Source organism: Camelus ferus, chromosome 35, assembly GCF_009834535.1.
Source record: "Camelus ferus isolate YT-003-E chromosome 35, BCGSAC_Cfer_1.0, whole genome shotgun sequence".
NCBI lineage: Eukaryota > Metazoa > Chordata > Mammalia > Artiodactyla > Camelidae > Camelus > Camelus ferus.
The window spans coordinates 25,907,293-25,920,851 of NC_045730.1; the positions used below are offsets into that span (position 1 = coordinate 25,907,293).

The 13,559-nt window shown below is 45.1% G+C and overlaps 1 pseudogene; it reads right to left on the minus strand.

Moving 5' to 3' along the window:
- Nucleotides 1-11,401: 11,401 nt before the first annotated feature.
- LOC116661541 lies at nucleotides 11,402-11,983 on the minus strand (annotated as a pseudogene).
- Nucleotides 11,984-13,559: the final 1,576 nt, after the last annotated feature.

Genomic DNA, 13,559 nt, shown 5'->3' on the forward strand with positions numbered 1-13,559 from the left:
CAGAGTCCCAAGTGTTGTCCTAAGCAGCTCACCGCTGAGGCAGGACGCAGGTCACCTGACAGGCGCAAGGGATTCAGCATGAAGTTAATGATGCGGAGTCTGGGAAGAGTTTCCGAACCACTGGGTAGTCGCAGGATTAAAAAAAGTGCCTTTGCTTCACTGTAATGGTGAAAAGAGCTGATTAAGGAATAAGACCAAATCAAAGATGCTGTCTGCAAGGGACACTGCTGCAATAACTGATGGGGAGAAGGTAATAACTCTGGGGGGTGGACGCCAGGGAAAGAGTCATCTGTGCCCTTCCCAATCCTCACCTGGCTGTCTCCTGAACACTTTCCAGTCAGACTTCTGCCCCTGCTGCCCTCACTGCCTCCCTGGATTGTTATCTGAGTCCTCGTGGGCTCTGGGAAGCGGTACCGACCAGGTGTCCATCTCTGGGAAGTGGAACCCACCAGGTGTCCACTGGGCTTGTCTTGCCTGACTTACAGGCACTGGCTCGGTGGGTCACTCTCTGGCCTTGGCTTCCAGGACACGGCTCTTCTCCTTCCACCCCCTTGGCCTCCCTTTCTCAGCCTCTTTTGTTGATTCTTCCTCATCCTTTCAATCTGTACATGTTGGAGTGGCCCAGGACTCAGTCCTTGGACCTCTTAAAACAATTTTAAAAATTGCTCTCTGTATTCACTTTCCAAGGGAACTCATTTAGTCTCATGACTTGAAACCCCATTTATATGCTGATGAAAAAAGGGGAGAGGTTTGGTCTGTGTTTGAGCTGCTTCCTGTCGCGCTGACCAGTCTCAAAGGCTGGATGAACGCACCATAGCGGCCGAGGGGTGAGTACCGTTGGCCCAGCGGAGATTCTCCATCGTGGGGGTTTCCTGTGCGGTGTGGGGTGTGTGGCAGCACCCACGAGGCACCAGTAGTGACACCCGCCTTCCCCAGGTTGTGGTAATCAGAAGTGTCTCTGGGGGGGAGGGCACAGCTCAAGTGGCAGAGCGCGTGCTTAGCATGCATGAGGTCCTGGGTTCAATCCCCAGTGCCCCCTCTGAAGATAAAGAAGGAAATAAACCTAACCGCCCCCCCCCCCACCAAGAAGTGTCTCCAGACATTGTCCACTGTCCCCTAGGCATGTAGTTACCCTGGCTGAGAACCGCTGGTGTAGACAATGAAAGAGGAAGGCTAGAAAAAATCCCCATAGGCCAGGAGGAAAGAGTGGGTGTGAGTACTCGAGAAATTGAGTCAGTTTACAACTTAAATATGAGGAAGATTAAATCTAGAGAAGCAGGAAGGTCCTGAGTGAGGCCGGGCCGTTCTTCTTCTGACTGTGAAGAACTATTCTGTGTAGAGCTGGTACCAAAGCCCACTTTGAGGAGCAGTGGAAAGCCTCCAAGGGCCAGGCTGATGGCTGAATTTGCACAGTTTCTGTCTGTGAAGGGAGGGAGTGAGCTAAGTCGCTGGCAAGAGAAGTTATAATTCTGGGTGTTCATTTGCTTGATTGCCGACCCCCCTGAATAATATTCTTTTTCCACTCAATGTTGCCAAGTGAAACTGAGTATTCCTTAAGGATGCAACCCACAAGCCCAGGAATGTTTAGCTCAGGTGATATTTCTCTAGGGCCAATCAGTATGGTCAGTCGGATCAGCTGTTCATTCATCAATCACAAAATGGTGATTTTAGGTCGACTGTGCAGGCTTCGGTGGGCCACATACTGTCTTAATAGCTGAGCAAATTAAACCGAAAGCTGAAGGTTAACTTTACAGAGGCACTGAGATTTGAGCCCTCCCCACTCTGCCTTCCTCTCCTCTCTCGTTAATTTCTTTTCCTCTTTTTTTATGTTAGTATTCTTTTCTGAATTCAGAGAAAAAAGCAAGGAGCAGAGTAGTTACTATGGGGAGACGGCCATCTATTTTTGACAGAAATTAAGAAGGAATTGCAGTGTTTTAAACAAATCAAACCCTGAAGTCTTGTTCCTTTTCCAGTGGAGCACAGTCAGTTTGCAGTGCTGTGTCAGCGTCTGGTGCACAGCGTCATGTTTCAGCCACGCTTACGCACACGCATGCTCGTTTTCATGTTCTTTTCATCCCAGGTCACTGCAAGACGTGGAGTGTAGTTCCCCGTGCCCTGTAGAACCCTGGGGCCTTCGCGTAATCATTGGTCTATTGTGGGGGGAACTCCTTCTGGATTAGAAAAAGATGACAAGTTCATGTTGTTCTTAACATTTATCTTTTGTAAATCTTACATTTGTCAGGCTGTGGTCTTATTATAGGCCTTTATTCATGTGCCGAGGCTAACTGTGAACGCAATCTGAATAATCTTGTGATTTGTTCAGAGTTTTGTGCCGTGTTTTGCAGTATTTCCTGTAATTTAAATCCATCAAATGCCTGCCTTGTGCAGTTTCTGTTGAACCAGTGATTATTATTATTTGAACTCACAAATATCAAAATTCAACAACATCAATCTGATTTTGCTTTATGTATGTTCAGATGGTTTTAAGAGAAAAGGCAAGGTGGAAAAATGAGCATAACGCTACATTTATTATGATGACATTGCAGGAGAATGTTGAAAAGGAAGCAGGAAGTTTGAAAAAGTCTTGATTATGTTTCCATAAATACATGTTCTGAAGATGCAGCAAATTCCAATATGCAAAAGCTACTAAAATAAACCTGTTCTTTTTTTCCTTCCCCTGGAGTTTTGCAGAAATTCTAACTACATTTTTCCTCTCTCCCTGCAGTACTATTCATTTGCACGTTTTGAGGCTGCATATTTAATAATAGAAGCAGAAATCTAAAGGCAAAGCTTTATGCCGTGGACCACAGGTCTGGACGTGTAAAACTGCTGATGGAATCAGACACAATGGAATGAGTGTGTTAGCCCCACGTGCTGCACCCTGACGACTTCTGAAGGAAGTGGTCCAGACTTCGCAAGTTCTCATGCAAGACAAGAGGATATTTCAGTTCATAAGATAAAAACGTGCCTTCGTGCACAGTTGCATTTCTTATGCATAAGAGAACTGAACTGTGCTCTCAAAGATAGATTGAGAATCTGCTCTAATAATCAAATTCTTAACATTACAGACCAAAGGCAAGACTTTACCCAGGAAAAAAGTAAACATCGTTCAAACAACTTGGTCAAGCAACTTGGTCAAACTACAACTATGCTTATTTTGTCCCTGAGTTAAAACCCACCGATTAAAAAGTGTTCTGGAGATGGCAGCTTGGTGTCTTCTCTGACTACAGGGCATCTTTTCAGGATGTTCCCTGTGGAGGCACGGTCCTGAATCTCAGCTCTGGAATCCACAGTTCATCCCGGGAAAGTCGGCAGACCTTCCGAGCCCCCGTCAGCTCTCCCGACGTCCCGCCCTGACCTACTCGTTGTCTTTAAGGGCGATGGTTATGGCAAATCAGGGAAACCTCTGAGGGTGATGAGTTACTTTAAATCTTAGACCAAAAAAGGGGGAAAAAAAGGTAGATATTTTTTCTTTAAAGTTTTGTTCTTCGGTGAACTTGTGTTTTTGCTACAAATTAATTTCTTCCTCTGTCAAGGTTCCTCTGGGAACCTAAGTTCCAAAGCAAACCTAAGTTCTCTGCTCTTTTCCCTCTAAAGCCCCCTCATCCTTGAATTTTTCAGAAGTTGGTTATGACTGTCGTGTTTTATTTCAGCCGTGGGGGAGAAGCATAAACCAGCTGAAAACGCAGAATAGCAGGAAACCTAGGTCCCGCTGAGCACTCGGCCCAGAGCTCCGGGCCCTCCTGCCCCAGCGTGGCAACACGATTTCCTCACAACCCGCCTTGCGTTTAAGTGATCGGAATGGTGATTGTTCAGTCTTCAACCAAAACAAAACAAAACAAAACACCCCATGGAGCAGAACATTCTTTTTTACTGCCTCTCTTTCCAGTTTTCTTTCATTTGCGGGACCGGCTCAGAGGGCCCAAGTGCACAATGAATAGATGTGAGAGCCGTGGGCTGAGATCGCCCTTCCTGACCTCTCTCGATGGGTTACGAGGAGATGTGAGTTACTGTAACACAGGGGTTCTCAGTCTGGGGCAACTCTTACTCCCTAGAGGACATTGGCCATGTCTGGAGACGTTTCTGGTTGTCCCAGTGGGGGTGAAGGGTGCCACGGGCATGTAACAAATGGACACAGGGATGCTGGCAAATGTCCGGTGAGATGGGACCGCCTCCCAGCATCTCAGTAGTGCTGAGAAACCCTGCACAACGTTGTGATAAGCATTCCTGAGGTTTACCAGTTGGTTAACTTGCACTTTTGTTTCAGATGCTTGGGTGTTACAGAAACACAGAACCAGCACGGAAGTGGAGACACTCCTGCAGGCTAATAGAATTATGCAGCGCATAAGGGCTGGGGTAACTTTGAAGATTGTCCAGTGATGACTTTCTGTTTTAACCTTCCCCATTAAAGACGAATTCTGATTTTATGCCAAACTCCAACGAGAAGACCGAGGGTAGGGCTGTGTCCCCAGGCAGTTCCTGGGGCTCCTTTCTGAAACCCTAGGCTTCTGTGCAACACAGTTTGAAAAATATTCACTAGGCTGACAGTTCCTCAGTCAACCTATAAGAAAATGGAAGGTTAGAGAGATTAAATGATTTTCCTAGAACCTCACAGCTGGCTGGGGATAGACCAAGGTCTTCCAACTCAATGCTCTTCCAAAACAGAGTAGACAAACAATGAAACCATGTGTAATTGCTCTTTTTGAAAGTAAGTTTTATCAAGCTGTCTCTGTGTGGTCTATGGAAGCAGGGGAGACAATCACACACAAGATCGCCGCGCTGAAGCCGCTTTCCAGCAGCCTCCCTCTTTGGCTTGCGGATGGCCATCTTCTTACCATGTCTTCACATGGGCTTCCACGTGTCCCCGTGTCCAAATTTCTTCTTATAGGGACATCAGCCATATTGGACTCAGGCCCACTCTAATGACCTCATTTTAATTTAATTACCCTTTAAAGATCTTATATTCAAATGCAGCCACATTCTGAGGTCCTGGGGTTACAACTTCAACATACGAATTTGGGGGACACAGTTCAGCCCATAACAGTGTACAGATATCAGTTTTGTGTTTGCTGAAAAGAGTCACCACTACTCAACTTTCTCAGCACCACCTCATTATATAAGACTAGCTCTTATTTGTGGAAATGGGAAAAAAACTTACCTACCCCTTTTAACCAAGTCTCCATGACAGTGATCTACAGAAAGGATTGTAAAAACCTAATATTGGAAAGTGATCCAAAGATACTCGATGTGCTGTGAGATCCTTTGATAAAACTCAAATAAAATTTGCACACAGGTGGGTCTGGACTATAATTATATTGGAGTATCGTTCCTGCCACAAGCACATTTATGGCAAAGCTGGGAACTCCCCGAGCGCTTTCTGCCTGGCAGGAATAGAGAAAGCCGACCCGAGGAAATGGAGGGGAGGGATTCGCCACTCATTAGCTTTCTGAATTTATCCAGAATATGAGCTTTGAGATTTTATGCCTGCCGCCTTCTGCCTTCAGAAACATAAGAGATTAGGTTCAAACTCCACGTTTGAACTTTGGAGAATGGGCTTTCTAGTCTGGCACTTGAATTGTGTAGTTGGGGACTTTCATGTAAAATATCCGTATTCAGTCGTACAGTGTGGGGTTTGTTCAAAGCAAGTGAGGCTTCCTAACTTTGGGAAGATGTCCAAATCTAGGTTGGGAGAATTCTCCACACAGAAGGAGGAAATTCAGTGGTATGACTCTGGGCTACACGGTGGCTTGGACCTGGTCTAGTCTCTGCTGCGAATGCTCGCAGCCTCGAGCTAAGTTGGAGCATGTGTTTGTGTAGTATGGGGTATGTACATATAATACATACACAAACATACATGTAGTGTCGTATGGTGACCCTAGTTAACAGCAATCTATTGGATATTTGAAAATGGCTAAGAGAGTAAATCTGAAAAGTTCTTATCCCAAGACAAGAAATTGCAACTGTGTGTGGTGATGGATGTTAACCAGATTTATTACTCTGATCATCTCACAATATACACAAACATTACACCATTACCGCGTATACCGGAAACGAATGTAATGTTACGTGTCGGTTACATCCTAATTTTAAAAAGCAGGAAAAGGTAACGTGCCCAGTTCAGATGCTCGTGTCCTGCTGCGTACTTGGGGTGCGTGGCTCATCTGAGCGCTGGCTACTGATGGGCCCTTGCCACCCCCCAGGCCCTCCCATCCGTGTCTTTTCTGTAACCTGCTGTGGACCTATGCTGCAGCCCTGATTCTCAACAGGAGGCACTTTTGCCCCCACAGGGGAGATTTGACTATGTCTAGAAACATTTTTGTTGTCACAACTAGGGGCTGCTCCTGACTTCTCCTGGGTGGAGGCCAGGGGTGCTGCTAAATGCCTACGAAGCCGAGGGCAGCCCCACGATAGAGAACTGCCCCTTGCAGACGTCAGTAGTGCCTGGCTGAGGACGTCACCTGAACTCATCCTCAGATCTTCACTGGATTTCCACGTGTTAAACGTGAACTCTTCATTTCTTTTGGTTGTATTTTGGGTACCTTCATCAGCAGCGGGTCCCAGGTCTCTCATTTAGTCTCTGACTGTTTTCATCTTAACATGTATCCACTCGGGTTTTCTTTTTAAAATTTACTTAACTGCATTTTTTTATTTCCAAGATTTTTGAATGGTTTTTAAAAATAATTAATGCCTGTTTATGCCTTAATCTTGTCCCTTCCTCCCCAATAATTTCTTACTTTCTTTTAATAGAAGCTATTGCACGTTTTTCTTTAAGCACTTAAGTATATTTTTAAAGTCAATATTCTCCTCTTCCATCCCGTTTTTTATTTATTACTTTTGGGGGGGACCTCACACAAACTGAACATGTGCTCTGCCACTGAGCGATATCAGCCCATCCCATTATTTTTACCTGGAATTTATTTATTTCCATTTTAAAATTTGATGGCCATCATATTTTTATTAGATTTTTGCATAGTTTTTGGAACTTAGATTTTTCAGGCTTATTTTAAATGGTGAGTTTTAGTGGTTTTTTTTTTTTTTAGTTTTAGGTTTACTTACATATATTTTTCTTTTCTTTTTCTGTTCTTACTCCTCCTTATCTATTGCTTTTCAGTTCTGTCCACCAGGATCTCTGGGCCTTCGTCCAGACCAGGTTTATAATGTTATCTTGGGGACACCCATCCCAGGTCAAAGCAAGGACGTTGCAGATTCAGTTACTGGGTCAGAAGGTGGCTTGTTTAATTTTTGGTCAGGAGGCCGTGTCTGAGCTTTGAGGTTTTTTAGATCAGATGCTTGTTCACATCTGTTACTTTAGGGAGTGTTCAGTATTGTCTCCTTATCTGCCGGCACAGAGCGTCTTCCCAGCCCCTGGCCCCATGCCTGGCCTGGCCCGTTGTGTGAGAAAAAGAACATCTGGTTCTGTCCAACCTGCAGGAACCCACCTCTGGCCACCAGCACCGGCGGCACCGGCAGGCTCGTGGCTCTAGTCAGACTCGCTGTTTTGTTTCTTCTGTGGTGCCCTTTCCTCATTTCTGAAGTGGGTTCTGTCACTTTCTTTTTAATTTCTGTATTTTATTTGTAATTGCTATGTGTTTGAAAGAGCAAGGGTACTTCAAATGCTGTTGTGGCCAGAAGATTTTAAAAACCTCCAATGCCCATTATTTCTTTCAAGTCTTGGTTAAAGGGCACTATTCCTGCTTCAAGCATCTGTAACGCTCTCATCTCTACAGCTTTTAAAAAAAAAGAGATTAATCTGCTTCTGTCTTACGAAGTCTTTTCTATTCTTAACTTGATCTGCTATTTTTATTTCAGTAATTCTCTTCATTTATTGCTTTTCATTCCAACTAGACTGAGTTTCTTAAGTGCAAGGACTCTATATTCTACAGTACATAGAATAAGACTTTGAATCGAATTAATGTTCTCTATTTCTGTTTGCTTTTGTTGGGGGGGGTGAGGAGGTAATTAGGTTTATTTATTTATTTTATTATTGCTATTTTTTTTTTTTAATGGAGATACTGGGGACTGAACCCAGGACCTCATGCATGCTAAGCACGCATTCTACCGCTAAGCCATACTCCTGCCCCCCCCCCCATTTCTATACTTCTGTTGCATTGATTATTCTGCACAAAGAGCACGTGTTAATGAGCTCTAATTAGGGAAACCATTTGATCAGAATGTAGCCTCTAGAGTTTGGGAAATAAGCATTCTGGTGTTAGAGGTAAGATTTCTTCGATCAAGTCCTATCGATGAGGTGAATTTGCATTGAATCCTGTCAAAGATACTGACAGGGACTCAACTTCTTCTATTGACCTGTTCCTCCAACTTGGTGGATGTCTGGTGTTAAAGCGGTTGCCATAACTCCAGCTGTTGTGGATGCATTCCAGATGGGAATGAGAAGGGAGGGAAAGGATGAAAGGCCCATGTCAACTCTACTGTTTGATCAGGATAACAAAACTTTCTAGAAGTGTCACTCAGAGACTTCTACATACATCTCATTGGCCAGGATAGGCCATGGTGTGTCTAGGGAAAAAAGTGTTTTTAACTGGGTACATTGCCACACAAAACTAGGAGCACTCTCAATTTTATTTCACTGTTAGATTTTGATTAGTTCAAACACTGAAAACATCGTATTCTTAGCAAAGGATCTGCATTTACATATTTTGCATAGGAAGAGAAGAAATAGGTACAAGTCAGCCTCAAATTTCAGGCGTCAATAAGACAGTGTTGTCTGGCATTTCACAATCGAATGTGTGATCTAAGAGCTCCTGATATGGTGAGCACTGAGCTGCAAACATTGTGAGAACGGCTCTTTTTTTGGGAATTTGGACTTGAAGCAGCACACACCAACTAATTTTTTAAAAAGCACTTAAATGCTATTATAAAACTCACCACCAGTTTCACATAATATGACTGTTCTATTTGGACCAATTTACTCATCCTTAGGGCCATCCTGGGAATAGGGGTGGGTGTCATGACACCCCCTTTGGCTAAATCAGTAAGAACAGCTTGACTTTCTAGGTTTGAGAGAGCAGTGGGCACCTTCCTGAAGGCTACGGTGTCTGAGGTGCAACTGAAATGTGAGCACAGCTCTCAGCTGTGGGTCAAGTCTCACATCTTCCTTTGACCAGGGAACAAAGTAGCCCAGTATTAACACGCTTGGGGATGAGCATAAGAACTGAAGACTAGCAGTTTGAAATCTCAAGATTAAAAAACATGCCGTCCTGGAGGGTACGGACTTCACCTCCTCAAATCTCTCTCATTTGCAAATATTAGGTTTGCCTAGACAATGTAGAGTTAAATTCAAAGTTAAAGTGCCACATAAATTCAAAGTTAAACTGGTACAAAAGCGAAACCTCAGGAAAATGAAAGATTTGAAGGGGTGTTCAGGCCAAGGAGAGAGGAAGCAGCTTTGACTGGATTTATGCTCTGGCTCCCTGGCCCTGAACTTCTGGAGGTTTCCACATGTGGTGATGAGTCGTAGAGGAAATAGATCATCTGGGTGCCCGACTGATGTTTTTACGTCTTGCTCAGAGAGTGGTGTGTGTGTTTTTACTGGATTTATCAAACACATGTCTGGCGTCCACGACTTTCAGCCATGATGGAAGTTGCTTTTAAATTGGTAAAATGAAAGCTCCGAGCCCAGATGGAAGCTTTGTAATTTATTCTTCAAAGATTCGTAGATTTCACATTATAACGATTACTTATAGGAATAAACAATCAGCTCATTTAACTTTTTAAAAGCAAATGTCAGGGATTCAGGTCGAAACCGGGGCTGTGGCGTCCTGGGGGTAGGAGGTTCATCGCGCTCGGCCTCACATGCGCCCTCAGGGTCCTTCCCGCTGTGGTGCCGGTCTACCTGTTAGAAGTTCCGGACCTACAGACTGAAACGCAGTCTGCCGTCGTCTGAAGGTTTGTGTCCCCCCAAAATTCATATGCTGAAACCCTAACTGATGGGGCCAGGCGGGGCCACTGGGAGGTGCTCAGGTCATGAGGGTGGCGTCTTCTCCAATGGGATTAGCATTCTTGTAAAAGACACCCCACAACATGGTAAACTGCCTGTAACTCAAAAAAAGCCCCCCAAAACCAAAAAACCCCACAGAGCTCTGGCACCTGCCCCCACATGAGGATACAGCGGGAAGGTGCAGCTGCAGGCCGGGAGGAGGCCCCCCGCGGCCCGGGCCTCCAGCCTCAGGACCATGAGAGCTGCCTTCCCGCTGTCCGTCGGCCGCCCAGCTGGCGCAAAGAAGTCTGAACGACAAACCTGGGGGAATGACATTATTTTCTTCCCAGAAAATACCATGCCAAGGAAGATGGGTTCCCTTGATGAGTGGACGAACAAAGCCTGTTGATCATGCCCCCAAATCAGAGGGCTTTTCCAGGGCACTTTTGAAAATTTTAGAGTCAGACACAAATACAGCACCATGTGAGCCTCCGTGGATTCAACGTTTCTGTCAATGAGAGTGGCTGCAGTGTTCAGCTGAGAAAGATACTGGGGGAGAACAGTTAGCTTTATTGAACCCAGGGCCTCGCACATGCTAGGCACACACGCCACCGCTGAGCAAGCCCCTCCTCCCTGCTCAGAACGTTACTGTGTTAACTTGTGCTTCAGATGATTGAAGGTATTAAAGAATTTACATAGTTCTGTGACCTAGCAGCTAGGGTAGAGTGTAGTTTAGATTGTCAGTCCAATATAATTCCTTCAACTGATGTATTTCTAATTTAAATGATGCAAATTTTTTTAAAAGGAGAAAGAATTTTTTTAAATGGGAGTACAGTTGATTTACAATGTTTCAGATGTAAGTAAAGTGATTCAGTTATACATACAAATATACATATATTCCTTTTCAGATTCTTTTCATTATAGGTTATTATGAGATCTTGAATATAATTCCCTATGTCCTGCAGTAGGTTCTTGTTAATCTATTGTGTATATAGAAGTGTTTATCTGTTAATCCCAAATTCCTGATTTATCTCTCCCCACTTTTCCCCTTTCATAATTATAAGTTTCTATGTCTGTGAGTTTATTTCTGTTCTGTAAATAAGTTCATTTGTATCTTTTGTTTTCGATTCCACATATAAGTAATAACATGTGATATTTGTCTTTCTCTGTCTGGCTTACTTCACTTAGTATGATGATCTCCCGGTCCATCCATGTTGCTGCAAATGATATTATTTTATTCCTTTTTATGGCTGAGTAGTATTCCATTGTATAAATATACCACATCTTTACCCAGTCATCTGTTGATGGACATTTAGGTTGCTTCCATGTCTTGGCTATTGTAAATAGTGCTGCTATGAACATTGGGGTGCATGTCTCTTTTTGAATTAAGTTTCCCTCTGGACATATGCCCAGGAGTGGGATTACTGGATCATAGGGGAGGTCTAATTTTAATTTTTTTCCTTGTTTTTTTTTTTGTTTTTTTTTTTTTTTTTTTTAGCAAGACCAACCACAGCAAAGAGCTCAGCTTTTTACTGAATGTGTTACTAAAGACGTTTAGTCAAAAAGCCCAAAGCCCACGTCGTCATCAGACTCCTCGGACTCTTCTTTCTCTGCTTCCACTTTCTCGTCCTCAGCGGGGACAGCAGTGGTGGAGGGGGCGGGTCCCCCTCGTGCTGGGGCGGGACCTCCACCCCCAGCCCCAACGTTGCAGACGAGACTCCGATATAGAGACTCACCAGAGCCTTTGCAAACAAGCCTGGCCAGACAGGTTCAGCATTCACACCCGGCTGCCTTAATGAGGGCGTCGACCTTACCCTCCGTTACCATCACCTCATTGTCGTGCATGGTGAGGGCCGGGTAGATGTAGGCGAGCTTGGGCCGAGGCCGTGGCACGGGAGAGCTGTGGGCGGGTGCTGCTGGGCGCCGTGCTGGTCCCGGAGGAAGTGAGGGCCTCGCCCCAACGCGGCCTTGGCTCCCTTGGAAGAACTGAGCACCTTGGCGGCAGCTGAGGAAAGAGCTATTTTTAGTTTTTAAGGGAAACTCCATACTGTTTTCCAGGGTGGCTGCGCCGAACTGCACTCCCAGGAGCGTGTAGGTCCATGACCAGAGTGAAAGAGTGTCCCCTTTTCCTCCACAGCCTCTGCAGCACTTATCGTTTGTGGACTTTTTGATGATGGCCATTCTGACCCGTGTGAGGTGATACCTCATTGTAGTTCTAATTTGCATGTCTTTGACAATTAGTGATGCTGAGCATCTTTTCATGTGTCTTTTGGCCATCTGAATGTCTTCTCTGGGGAAATGTCTATTTAGGTCTTCTGTCCATCACTCAGAGAGTTTTGACCAGTTCCATCAATCCTGGGGTGAATCATGTACCAGAGGTATGTCAGGACCAGGAGAGGAGGCAGGGGTGGAGGCGAGGCCTGTGGTGCACGTGCAGCCTCTGCATGGGGCTGACCTTCTGGCCGTGCGTCCTGGCTTCACACCGGGCTCACGGCTCAGCCATCTGCCCTGCAACACAGAGGTGATGGCAGTGTCCATTCCCAGGGCAACTGAGAACAAAAAACATAGTGCCTGTGAGACACTTGGAACTGTGCTGTGCACGGGGCCATGTCAGTAATGTTGGCTCCTTTATGATGTTTCTAACAAGTAGATCGAGGGCCATTTCTCTTTCATATTTAATTTAACTTCACTTAATTCAAAATGATTTGGAGAGAGAGGAGCTTTTCAGTCACACCCAGGTGCCTCAGGGGCTGGCACAGGTAGCTGAGTCCAGTTTCAGAAATCCAGGCAAGCCGCACCGCCTGATGGAAAGTCACCAATGTGCGTGCCTGGAAGCATCCCCAGTCCTCTCCTCTGACTGTTCAGTGACTGCTGAGGGACAGACGTCTCACTCTTCTTTGGCAGAGTCTGAATCTGAGCCTCAGTGCTTCAAATGCGTGGAATCTAACTCTAATTGAGAGGGATTCCATCTCCTCACATTGATCTAAGCTCCCTTTACCTTTTTTATGGACAACGAGCTACGCTGAAATGAGCACTTTACTCAATCAAGTTTGCCCTAATTGCTGAATGATTATAACTTGACCCGAGTTCCAGCTTTTTCTGTTCAGATCCAACTGGACCGGTGTGATTTCCTTGACATTTCAGTTGCTGAGAGCTGAACAATAAAGGCTGTTTAATTCTAAGAGAGATGTTTTTAAAGATGCAATTGCACCCTGTTATTGGACATCATTTCTACAAGAGTGGAAGTGACCAAAGCATGGGAAACAAAAGGAAAGTCCCACGAAGGGATAATTATTTCAAAATAGAAAGAGCCCCGCACCTGTGGCGTGCTGAAGGAGCTGAGGCAAGTGCGGGACTCAGCGTGGCGCCTGGTGCACGGCACGTGCTCAGTGGCACTGGGGGCTGGTACAGCAGTCTGACCAGCAAGGAGAAATGAACGCAGGAAAGTCAGCAGTCAGTATTAATCGACAGACCCCGGAGACTGGGTATTAACAGGTAGCTTTTATGAATTAAATGTCATGCTGGTTCCACAATTCTCCAGGTCCTGGACAAGTCATGTCGCTCCTGCTGTCCTGAGACAATACTAAGATGAATTCTAGGGGGCAGAGCTCGCAGCTAGCCT